Here is a 12361-nt window from a genome sequence, read left to right as displayed (position 1 = left end):
AGACAGGACACCAAGCTCAGTGTCAGTGGCACCCGTGAAACCCTCAGTGCTGTCCAGAGGCAAGCTGGCGATGGTACCGTGCCAGTCGTCATCTCCTCGGCACCGGTCTCCAGTACTATCCACCAGTGGGCGGATAGGGGAGCCACATCGGTCCCCGAGTTTCAGTCTCCGCTCTTGGGCATCAGTGCACAGTTGGTTCTCCTATAGCGAGACCTTGGAGTTGGAAGCAGAATCCTGTAGATCCAGGAGAAGCAGATGATCCAGGACGGACAGATGTGGACATCAGTAGCTTCTTCCGGGGCCCTGACCTGGTCAGTGGCAGGCTCCTGCCTAGTGGCCTTTCTGGACTCCCTGGGCGTTCCACCAGGGTCAGGACCAGAGTCAGAGATCCTACTCCAGGTTGGTGTCTGTGGCCTCAGTATTATATGTGCCTTCAGTACCTCACATGGAACAGGACCAAATGTTTGCTATGCCAGTACCAACTGCACTGGAAGACTGGGTGCTGCGAGATCCCCCCAGTGCTGAGGGCAGGGAACAGCTAGGGCCTTGTCCTTGCCTGATGAGGTGGTGGCGGGAATGTCAATGGTCCCTGTCCTGCAGGACAGCAGGGTTCTCCAGCAGCTGTTGTGGAGTGTGGTGCAGAACCTGGGGATCCAGGCCGAGCAAGTCGTTGAAACATCAGACCCCATGGTGGACATTCTCACCCCTTCTGTTTCCTCCCGTATTGCCTTGCCACTCATTAAAACAATACAGGACACGCCAAGGCCCTGTGGGAGACCCCCCGCCCCCTTACCACCAACGGCACCTATACACTCATCCCTCGCCAGACTCCCTATGATGGGGGCGGCTAATGAGCAGGAGCGCAAAGGTTACCAGGGATCCTCCCTGAAAAACTGGGAGGCGAAAAAGCTGGACCTCTTTGGGAGGAACATTTATTCCACCAGGGGGCTCCAGCTCTGACTTTCTAATCACCAGGCTGTCTTCAGTGGGTAGAGCTACAACTCCAGTGGAGCGATAGCAAAATTTACGGAGCTGTTGCCACAGGACTCCAGGGCAGAGCCCTCCTTGGTAGAGGAGGGTAAGCTTATTGCCTGGGCTTTGCTGCAGGCAGCCCCTGATGTGGCTGATTTGGCCACCCGCACCATGGCCTCTGGAGTAGCCATGAGGGGGAGCTCCTGGCTCCAAGTCTCAGGGCTCCCAGATGAGGTCCAACAAACTATCCAGGACTAGGGAGGTAAATAGTGTTTTAAAAAAAGCAAACATTTAAACTATTAAAATTGTACCAGTTAAACGTTTAACCGTTAGGCTCCACTGCTGGCCTGCACCCCCGGGATCCCAGCTGCCAGCCCCAGGGACTCCGCTTGCTGCTGGCCCCATGAGCAGCCCTGAGCGCAGGGCTGGCAGCAGAGTCCCGTAACAGAGTTTAAACGTTAACCGGAATACCTTATCTTATCGGTTAACGTTTTACATCCCTATCCAGGACCACCTCTTTGAGGGCTCGATCCTCTTTTCAGAAAAGATGGACTCACGGCTTCATAGCCTCAAGGACTCGAGGGCCAGCGTCAAGTCTCTTGGCTTGTACACTTCGGCCACACAATGTAGGCATTTTAAGCTACAACCTCTGCGTCATTTTTACCACCCTCAAAACATGCAGGACTTTTCTCGGAGGCAGAATAGGAACAACAGGAAGAGGTCTCACTCTTTTGAAGGCGCACCCAGGAAGCGACACACCAGTCCAGACTCTGGATCCATTGCTCCTTACTTCTCGTGATGACTGTCCCATTTCTACCCTTTGTGGGCCCGAATTAATTGGATCGCTGGGTACTCTGCATGGTAGAAAGGGGATACTCACTCCAATTCTCTTCCCTCTCTCCCTTCCACCCGTCTTCCCCGTCCCTCTTTAGGGACCCTTCTCATGAACAATTCCTCACGCAGGAGGTGCACTCGCTCCTTTCGCTGGGGGGCAGTGGAAGAGGTTCCTCAGGAGCTGAAAGGCAAGGGGTTCTATTCCTGGTATTTGTAATACCAAAAGCCAAAGGAGGCCTCAGGCGTATCCTAGACCTGCAAGACCTCAACAAGTTAATGAAGAAACTGAAGTTCCGCATGGTCTCTTTGGCCTCCTTATCCCTTCCTTGGATCCAGGGGACTGGTATGCCGCCCTCAACTTGAAAGACGCTTACTTTCATATTTCAGTAACGCCTCCCACAGAAGGTACCCCAGCTTCATGGTAAACCACAATCATTATCAGTTCACAGTCCTTCTGTTCTGCCTGTCAATGTGTGTTTACCAAGTGCATGGCAGTCATGGCTGTATTCTTACACAAGCGTCAGGTGCAAGTATTTCCGTACCTTGATGACTGACTAATCAAGGGCTGAGTTAATCAAGGAGGAGTGTGTGTGTGGCGGGGAAAGAGTTAGGGTTGCTTGGATACCTTCATTGTGAAATACAATAATTCTGCATTTCCTGGTTTCTAACCCTTTCTTTGTTTTTAAACTCTTCCATTCTTTCGTTAATTCTAAATTTTTTTTCTACTGGAAAACCTGTCTGTCATCTATTTCTGCAGTATCACTTGCATGCATACATATATTCATATATATATGTGTGTGTGTGTGTGTGTGTATTCCATGTTCAAAAAGTAACACAGTACTCCAGACTTCATTAAAATTGGACAGTTGGGAAACACATAAGCCAAGGCTTCCACAGCAATGTTATTGTAGTGGGTACCTTCTAACCTTTATAGCATATATTTAACAACATATAAAAACAAAGTATCACACTACACAATGAACGATTTTAAACAGGAGTGAAAATATTGTGCTGGAATATAGTGGCTGCGTTGGCTTTTCTGGTGCAGTATTTTTTAAACTGTGACCATAGCAATGCACTAACTTTTTTGCATTTAATTTCCGTTTTTTAAAATTAAATACTAGTTGAAAGAAGGAAATTTAATCTGAAGCTTTGTCTTGCAGAACTTTTCAAAGTCCTTGCTCTGGAGCTACTCTGCTTGCAAAGCTAGCAGGCTGGTTGTTACTTGGCCAAAGCTTTAAAAGCCAAATAAATTACATTAAGCTACTCTAAGAACTTCTTAGTTTTTAAAATGAATTAACCAACTCCAACAAGATGCACACTGCAATACAAACTGATAGTTTTATATTATGGAACATGGTCTTGAATTTGAAAATATCCGTAACTTAAGACAAATTTTCTTTCAAACCTAGCAAAGTATAAGCAGGTGGAGAACTGCTTATGTACCAAGTTTGAAGTTTCAGAGGTCAGCTGTTTTGAGATACCTTGGCAAAATAAAAAAAATAAGATTTCCATTAAAGCATTGGGTGGGAGCATTATCTTTCATAACTTAAATCCTTTCAAACTTTCATTCAGATCTTCCCAGAACAGACTCTAAGAATGGCAAATTCCAGCACAACCTTGTTTGAGAAAGCTGTTAACATGTGAAAATGGGGAGGGAGATTATAATAGAAAGACTATGCAATTTAAACTAAAGTAGTAATGTAACTGTTTGCACAAGTACTGTAAAAGTTTTGTCTGACTATTGCATAGTTGTTGGTATTTTGTAATCTGGTATCCACGTTGATGTATCCGAGACTTACAGGAGGCCCCTGGGAAAATTTGGATGTTTGGCTGTGATGGGCAACACAATCTGACATCTCCTTGTTGGGATGGTTGAATGAGTCTGTGTGGATGAAAAGATGTATTATCCTTTTGGCATAACAAATGGTGTTAAACAGGGTTGGGTTTCCCCTCCCCTGGCCCCCCATTTGCTGATTGGACGCTTCTTCACAGCAATGTGAGATGGGACAACTCATGACATAACCTACTGGGGAGATACATAAGATTCCACTCATAGTCTGTGTACAACAGCAAAGGTGTCAGAAGGATATGTTCTTCTTCAAGTAGCGTCCCTAAGAGTGCTCTGTTTCCTTTGATTGGAGATCTTTAGCAATGTCCGTTGGGTCTATGCATGTGCTTCATCTAGCCCCATGCCACACACTGAGGATATATAGGGCTGTGCGGGCGAACCACCCTCAGTTCCTTCGCTAACACCTTTGCCCGAGGTGGAGCTCTAGTGAGTCTGCCTTCTGCATGTCTCGGCATGTTTTGCAGTTGTTCTGTATTTAGTTTATTGTTTCTCGTTGGCATGTTGTTGTCAGTATTGGATTTAGTTAGATAGCAGTGAGAGGTTTGGATTTTTTCCTCTCCCTTTTTTTTTCTGGGAAGCTTATTTGCCCTGGCTGGGTATGCCAGGCTCTGCAGGTGGTTCTCTGAGTAGATGCAGCTGTGTATTCCACTTAGGTGTGTGCACGCCCAGCACACTGGGGCTGGAGAATTTGTCTAGAAGTGCCCTTAGAGGGGTGGTGCTCACACCTCGTGGCTGTAGCCCCTCCCCTGCCTGTCTGAAGCGTCACTGCGCTGACCCCCCCCAACCCCCCAGTTCTTTCTTGCTGCTGGTGGCTGGACACCAAGCTCTGTGTTGTTTTCAACCTCACAATCTGCTATTCAGTGACTTTTTTTCTGGTTGTACGTAGTTCTAGTACAGTGTTAGACCTGTTATTAGTTGGTTGTAGTTTGTGTTACCTGGTGATGCCCTCACCAGGGTTTAAACATTGTCCGTCGTTGTGTGGGAGATCTTAACAATAATCCTCACACATGGTGCTTGTTGTGCCTAGGCAAAGCCCATGTCAAGAAGTGGTGTTCATCTTGCAGATCGTTCGTGAAAGAGACTCAAGTGGTGAGGGATCTTTGTCTTAAGTAGCACTGGCTCGAACAGGCCACGTGGCTTTTTTTGGCACTGAGGCCCTTGTCAGATCGGAGGTTGCCCTCGTGGTCTGAGTGTGCTGTTGCTTTGTGTCCTGGAGCTGGCACCTCTCCAAAGAGATGGAATCTTTCCCTGTCGAGGAAAAGATCGCAAAATACTGACTGAAGTCGCTCCAGCTCCTGTGGGGACTCATCTCCTTCCTCCAGAAGGAGCATGGATCGGTATGCGGTGAACGCTGGTGCTTGGGATGACAGCGATTGACAAGACCTGCTCCCAGCACTGTGCAGGGAGATCAGAGACCCCATACGGTTGACTCCAGTTTTGGCCCCAGGATGTCCGTCGAGTCTGATACTGACAAGGGTGATGCTGACGCCAGCTGCTGCTGTGCTGGCGGCATGTCAGGAAGCAGTGGACTTCCTCTGTCCTGACCCCTCTCTCGGTCCAGGACTTTGTCAGGGCTGCATCCTTTATAATCCTATTGGCTGGGTGGGCTGCTCAACCCTGTGGATCTGTTGGCCCCACACCCTGATGTTTCCCTTCCATGGTCAGGGGAAATGGGCTGGTACTGGACTTGGCACAAGGGACCTCCTTGGCACAAAGAACCTCTTCAGTACTCCTGTGGCTGGTGCTGCCAATGTTACCATGGAGCAGTCACCACTCTTCACCTCAGCAATGTTACTTCAGTATCAATGCTGACTTCAGGGTTTACACTGCTCTTGGCAGTGGAAACATCAGCAGTACCATTTCCACCTTCAGCACCAGCCCCTTCCTCATTCTGGGCTATGGGCATGTCGGACTGGCTGCTCGCAGCCTCAGGGCTTGTCCCAGGTTTTGGGGGAAAGCAGTGGGGCTGCTTGGCATCTGAGTTGGGATCTTACTCCTCCTGCTCTCCACTGCTTGAGCAAGGACTATTTGTGAAATGTAATGGGAACCAGGATTGGTGCTTGTCTTGCGATTGGGACCGGGGGCCCTGGCCTGAAGCAAACTGGCCACCAAGACCCTATCCATATCAGTGGCCTAAATGAAATCTGTAGCTGCCCGTTGGTCGCAGAGGTCTGACTCCTTGTCTCGCTTGCAGCCGAGATTGCTAGTGTCAGTTCATTACACAGTCCTCAATGTGGAGAAGACATGCGCTAGCCTTTGCAATCTGAGCTGAAACTTCCCAAACACTTCAAGCAAAATACAGGTAAAATGAGGTAAAATATAAAACAGGTTAATTAACTACAGAAAGATATATTTTAAGTGATTTTTAAGTAGTCGACATATCACAAGAGAGAGTCGTCCCGTCCCCTCCCCCCCCCGAAAAAAAAAAAGAAAAAGAAAAAGGATAAGCACACAGTCTAAATCTTATTACAATCGGCAGTATTTAGATCAAGCAATTTTCTCATACCACTGGATGTTACAATTTTTACACAGCCTTCTCTCTCTTGAGCCTGGGACCAGTCTCCTCAGTTGAAGTCTTTGTCTTTCCCATGTTCTTGATGCTCCAGTGTAGGTGGGGGAGGAGAAAGGCAAAAGCATTATGCCACTCTCCCCTATTTTATGTCCTTAGTCCATGTGCCTGGAAGACACTTGCTCAGACGTATCCTTGTGGGCTTTGCTGAGTCTCCGGGTTGAGCAATTCCCCTGATGTGATCTTGTGCAACTTGAGTCATAGAGTTGAGCAGTCGCCTTTGTGTGGTGCTTGTGCAATTGTCATTGAATTGCAAACCCTTTGATTACAACTCCCCTGTTGATTAATGGTCATTTAACACCCTCCTGGGAATGGGTCATCACTTAGCAGTAAAGGCTCTCAAACTTATAACCTATTTCAGTAGCAACCATACAGCAAAATCTCATAACTTCATATGCACTAATGATATACGTATTTGAACAGAACAGTGGGTTTCTGCAGATCATGACCTTTCATATGTCCTCTTACATGGCATGCTTTGTATGAAATATCACTATCGTATATGAATGATGAATATAGGGGTTACAGGGTGCTATTTTGAGGTACAGTGTGTCACACAAACGTCATTATATATGTCACATACACTGCCGCTAGATCCATCTTCACAGCAGTCGTTATGCGCAGGGTGTCATGGCTTCAGCTGTCAGGGTTCCTGAGAGGGGTTCAGAATACTGTTGAGTACCTCATATTCGATGGTCTGAAGCCCTTCTCAGGGACCACGGATGGGTCCCTGCACACACTGAAGGATTCCAGGGCCATGTTGAGTTCTCTGGGTATGTACACTCCTGTGAGCAAGAAGAGATTTAGTAGGTCTCAAACTGTCCAGAGGTTGCACCTGGCTCAGTTATCTGGATTTCACAGAATCACTGAATCCGCTAGAAAGAGACAAAAATTCCAGAGGAAAAGAGCTTCTCGCCCTCTTTCAGCAAGTACTTAATAATCATCGAAACAATAATTTTGGTGGTTGGTCAAGAATTCAATTGTCCCCTCACATCTAGTTTGCAAGCTGCAACCTTTCACCCACCATCCCACTTTTGGAGACTACCTTTCCCATTTCCAGCAGGCCTGGCAGCATATTACAACAGACAAGTGGGTTATAGAGATTATAACATTGGGCTACGCCATGCACTTTATGTCCCTCCCTCCCATCCCCCTCCCCATTCATAGTCAGGGACCCCTTTCACAAAACTATACTGAGCCAAGAAGTACGCTCTCTCCTTTGTTTAGGAGTGGTAGAACCAGTCCCATTCCCTCACAGGGGGAAAAGGTTTTACTCAAAGTATTGTGCCAAAGAAGGACAGAGAGTAGCAATACATCCCACACACAGGGAATACCTACATTTCTCTGTGGGCCAGGATCATTTTCAATATAGAGTACTTCCCTTCAGCTTCTCTTTGGTCCCAGGGGTATTCTTAAAAGTTCTCATGGTAATAGAGCCATCCTGTCCATAGGATGGACCGGGGCAACCGCCCCAGGCCCCACGCTTTGGGGGGCCCTGTGCTTTGGTCACGCGGGGTCCAGGGCAACCTTCAGGGCTAGCGGGGGGCCTGGAGCCGGCAGCTGCAAGCGACCTGTCCCCACCTCACCGGCTCCTGGTACTCGGGGGAGGGGGTGGAAGCCAGAAAGAGGTGGGGCAGGGCCTTGGGGGAAGGGGTGGAGTGGTGGCGGGGTCTGGGGCCCCGCACTCCTCAGGGATGGCCCTGGTAATAGTGGGTTACCTTTGCTGAGAAGCAATTTTAGTCTTCCCATATCTCAACGGCAGGCTATTCAGGGGCCAATCTTACAAAATGGCACTAATTTCTACCCAGACAGCTCTTTCCCTCTTCCAGGAATTTAGGTCTTCAGCTAAATGTAAAAAAAAAAAAATCCATGTTAGCTCCTGTACAGAGACTATAATTCACTGGGGTATATTTGGATTTGTTGGCAGCCAGGGCCTTCCCTCCCACAGACAGATTCGTAATTTTGGCAAACCTGGTGGGGACAGATTCCCACATCCCAGGTGAGTACCCTAACCACTGGGCTAAAAGTTATGAGAGAGGTCCTACTCCCCCTCGTCCCCACCCTAGCCGTTTTGGGTAAGTTTGTCTACAGGGGCTCAATCCGGTAGGTGAGCTCGGAGCATACTCACAGGCTCAGGCCTCGCTGGTGAGTTAGCCAGAGGTACACCTGTCTTCCCCCGGTTTGTGCCTGACTCTGGCGTCCAGATGCTGGGAATGGGGCTGCATGCCCAGAGGCAGGGCCGGCTCTACAGGTTTTGCTGCCCCAAGCAGTGGGGAAAAAAAACTGCTGCCGTGGACCGCAAAAGGGAGAAGCTGCTGCCAATTTGCTGCTGTGGCTGGCAAAAGGGAGAAGCTGCCGCTGGATTGCCACAGCTGGAGGAACTGCCACCCCTTTCTACCTGCCGCCCCACGCACCCCCTTGGAACGCTGGTGCCCGGAGCCGGCCCTACCCAGAGGCAAAAACTTAAGCACCTAGTGAGCTTTTACAGCAAGAGTTTGGCACCTGCAGGCTTTGGCGGCCAAGGGGCCTGATTCTGGAATTGAGGCGCCTAAAGTGGCAGTTAGGCACCCAAGATCTTTTGTGAATCTAGCCCTTGGTGTATGTCTTTGAACAGTTAACTGTTACTGTCCACTATCTACCATGGTGCTGAGATGGACTTTTTATCAGTGTGATGTCAGTTTCAACTTGCACGAGTCATGTTTTGGTCACCTATTTTGTATAGTGGCAAGATAAAATGGCCAACACTGTACTGGCGTGCATAGAGGCAATGGAGCTGAAGATACAATTGTAGATTAACAAGTTTTGTTATGCACCTGGATAAGCGTTCACCAAAGCAGTTGAAAACTGGCTAACAGAAATTGCCACAGGCAAAGGAAACCTGTTTTTAAAGATATTCAGAGAACGGACATGTGACGCTGCATGAAATATGGGTGACTATTTATAATCTTACTGATACCAATATTATGAATCTTACAAGATATGCCGTATAAGGTATCAGTGGAAAAGTTATTATTTTCTAAATACGATAAGCTTATTTATATGTATGTATGATCTTTGTATCATGAGTTATAAATATGTGATATATCTGCATCTCAGACCTATTCTGTGTTTCTTGGTGAAACCCCCAAACAGATTGGCATCAGCACTATTCTAGCCTGTTTGATGGCCCATCAAGGGCAATCAGCTGTACAATGAACCTATGGAGAGACACTAGGGGCTATGCTTATGAGTCAGCAGGACATGTGGACAAGGGACTCTAAGTGCTTTTCTATGCTCATGTGCTATGAACCTGTGTTTGAGACAGAGGATGTACAAGCTACATGGCAAGGGATATAAAAAGGCAGCTGCATCTTCTCCATTGGTCTTCAGTCGTTCTTCTCACCCCTGGAGTAACTTCTCTACAAACTGAAGCTTTGAATAAAGGACTGAGAGACCCATCCAAACTTTGGATGTGTTCCAGAGGGACTTTACAAGCCAGCAAACTCATCGGATATGTGGACTGTGAAGTAACATATATGTATCTGATTGCTTTGATCATTTGACATCTCTCTTCTTGTTCTTTTCTTTTCTTTTTTTTCTTTTCTAATAAACTTTCGGTTTTAGATATTAAAGGATTGGCTGGCAGCGTAATATTTTGGGTAAGATCCAAATTGATCTGGTAATGTGGCTGGCCCTTTGGGGATCAGAAGAACATTTTGTATAGTGAATAGAGTTTGAAATAAGTTGTCACTTTACTGGACCTATTTGCTGATTGAGAGCCAGAGACTGGAATGCAATAAAGGGGGCAGCGTGATTTTTTTTTTTTCCAGCTTCTTGGTAAGTAGTGTGGGGGATCAGGAGCACAGTTTGACTGGTTGGTGAATCTGACTACCATATTAACCACCAGTTTTGGGGGAATTGACTCTCCTTTTTGCAGCCTGCCCTGCCCATGGCATTTCAGTGTGGGCTGGTACCTTGGGTCACAGACACCTCTACAGAATTTACCAGGATGAGCCAAATTGGTCTCTTGAGCCGTAAATGCTTCTTAAAGCAAGGGCTGTCACTGAAAGCCTGCAGTGCATGGTTATGAAATGATTGACCATTGTAATCAATCACATCATTAATCTATAGGAAAAGCTGTTTAGAATTAACGTTGCTGTTCTGAGGAGAATCATGGAATATCAGGGTTGGAAGGGACCTCAGGAGGTCATCTAGTCCGATCCCCAATTAAATCATCCCAGCCAGGGCTTTGTCAAGCCTGACCTTAAAATCTTCTAAGGAAGGAGATTCCACCACCTCCCTAGGTAACGCATTCCAGTGTTTCACCACCCTCCTAGTGAAAAAGTTTTTCCTAATATCCAACCTAAATCTCTCCCACTGCAACTTGAGACCATTACTCCTTGTTCTGTCATCTGCTACCACTGAGAACAGTCTAGAGCCATCCTCTTTGGAACCCCCTTTCAGGTAGTTGAAAGCAGCTATCAAATCCCCCCTCATTCTTCTCTTCCGTAGACTAAACATCCCCAGTTCCCTCAGCCTCTCCTCATGAGTCATGTGTTCCAGTCCCCTAATAATTTTTGTTGCCCTCCGCTGGACTCTTTCCAATTTTTCCGCATCCTTCTTGTAGTGTGGGGCCCAAAACTGGACACAATACTACAGATGAGGCCTCACCAATGTCGAATAGAGGGGAACAATCACATCCCTCAATCTGCTGGCAATGCCCCTACTTATACATCCCAAAATGCCATTGGTCTTCTTGGCAACAAGGGCACACTGTTGACTCATATCCAGCTTCTCGTCCACTGTAACCCCTAGGTCCTTTTCTGCAGAACTGCTGCCTGGCCATTCGGTCCCAAGTCTGTAGCAGTGCATTGAATTCTTCCGGCCTAAGTGCAGGACTTTGCACTTGTCCTTGTTGAACCTCATCAGATTTCTTTTGGCCCAATCCTCCAATTTGTCTGTATCCTATCCCTACCCTCCAGCGTATCTACCTCTCCTCCTAGTTTAATGTCATCTGCAAACTTGCTGAGGGTGCAATCCATACCATCCTCCAGATCATTTATGAAGATATTGAAAAAAACTGGCCCCACGACCGACCCTCGGGGCACTCCACTTGATACCGGCTGCCAACTAGACATGGAGCCATTGATCACTACCCATTGAGCCCGACAATCTAGCCAGCTTTCTATCCATCTTATAGTCCATTCATCCAGCCCATACTTCTTTAACTTGCTGGCAAGAATACTGTGGGAGACAGTGTCAAAAGCTTTGCTAAAGTCAAGGAACAACACGTCCACTGCTTTCCCTTCATCCACAGAACCAATTATCACTTCATAGAAGGCAATTAGATTAGTCAGGCATGACTTGCCCTTGGTGTATCCATGCTGACTGTTCCTGATCACTTTCCTCTTCTCTAAGTGCTTTAAAATTGATTCCTTGAGGACCTGCTCCATGATTTTTTCAAAAGCTGTTTAATTTTGTTTTTGTGTGTGGGGATTTTTTTGATTTTTGTTTTTATTAAAAACCAACCCCAACAACCCTGCCACTAAATCTGGGGTCCGTTAGGTTGGAGATCCAGAGTGGTCCCAACAGTGCCTTAATTTTCCCCCCTCCACATACAGACTGTCAGGATTGAGAGCCTGTAGGCTTTGTCCTGCAATTGAAGCTTGCTGTCACTTCCAGCATAGAATCATAGAATATCAGGGTTGGAAGGGACCCCTGAAGGTCATCTAGTCCAACCCCCTGCTCGAAGCAGGACCAATTCCCAGTTAAATCATCCCAGCCAGGGCTTTGTCAAGCCTGACCTTAAAAACCTCTAAGGAAGGAGATTCTACCACCTCCCTAGGTAACGCATTCCAGTGTTTCACCACCCTCTTAGTGAAAAAGTTTTTCCTAATATCCAATCTAAACCTCCCCCACTGCAACTTGAGACCATTACTCCTCGTTCTGTCATCTGCTACCATTGAGAACAGTCTAGAGCCATCCTCTTTGGAACCCCCTTTCAGGTAGTTGAAAGCAGCTATCAAATCCCCCCTCATTCTTCTCTTTTGCAGGCTAAACAATCCCAGCTCCCTCAGCCTCTCCTCATAAGTCATGTGTTCTAGACCCCTAATCATTTTTGTTGCCCTTCGCTGGACTATCTCCAATTTTTCCAC

At 47.2% G+C, this 12361-nt stretch overlaps 1 protein-coding gene across 9 annotated transcripts in view; it reads left to right on the top strand.

The window, feature by feature from the left end:
- Positions 1-12361, top strand: part of FBXO34 (F-box protein 34) — a 67317-nt gene that overhangs the window by 31269 nt on the left and 23687 nt on the right. The gene's annotated exons all lie outside the window — the stretch shown is intronic.

This window comes from Eretmochelys imbricata, chromosome 6, assembly GCF_965152235.1.
Source record: "Eretmochelys imbricata isolate rEreImb1 chromosome 6, rEreImb1.hap1, whole genome shotgun sequence".
Classification (NCBI taxonomy): Eukaryota; Metazoa; Chordata; order Testudines; family Cheloniidae; genus Eretmochelys; species Eretmochelys imbricata.
Note: the sequence above shows the minus strand (reverse complement) of the source record. Positions and strands in the feature narration are given on the sequence as shown.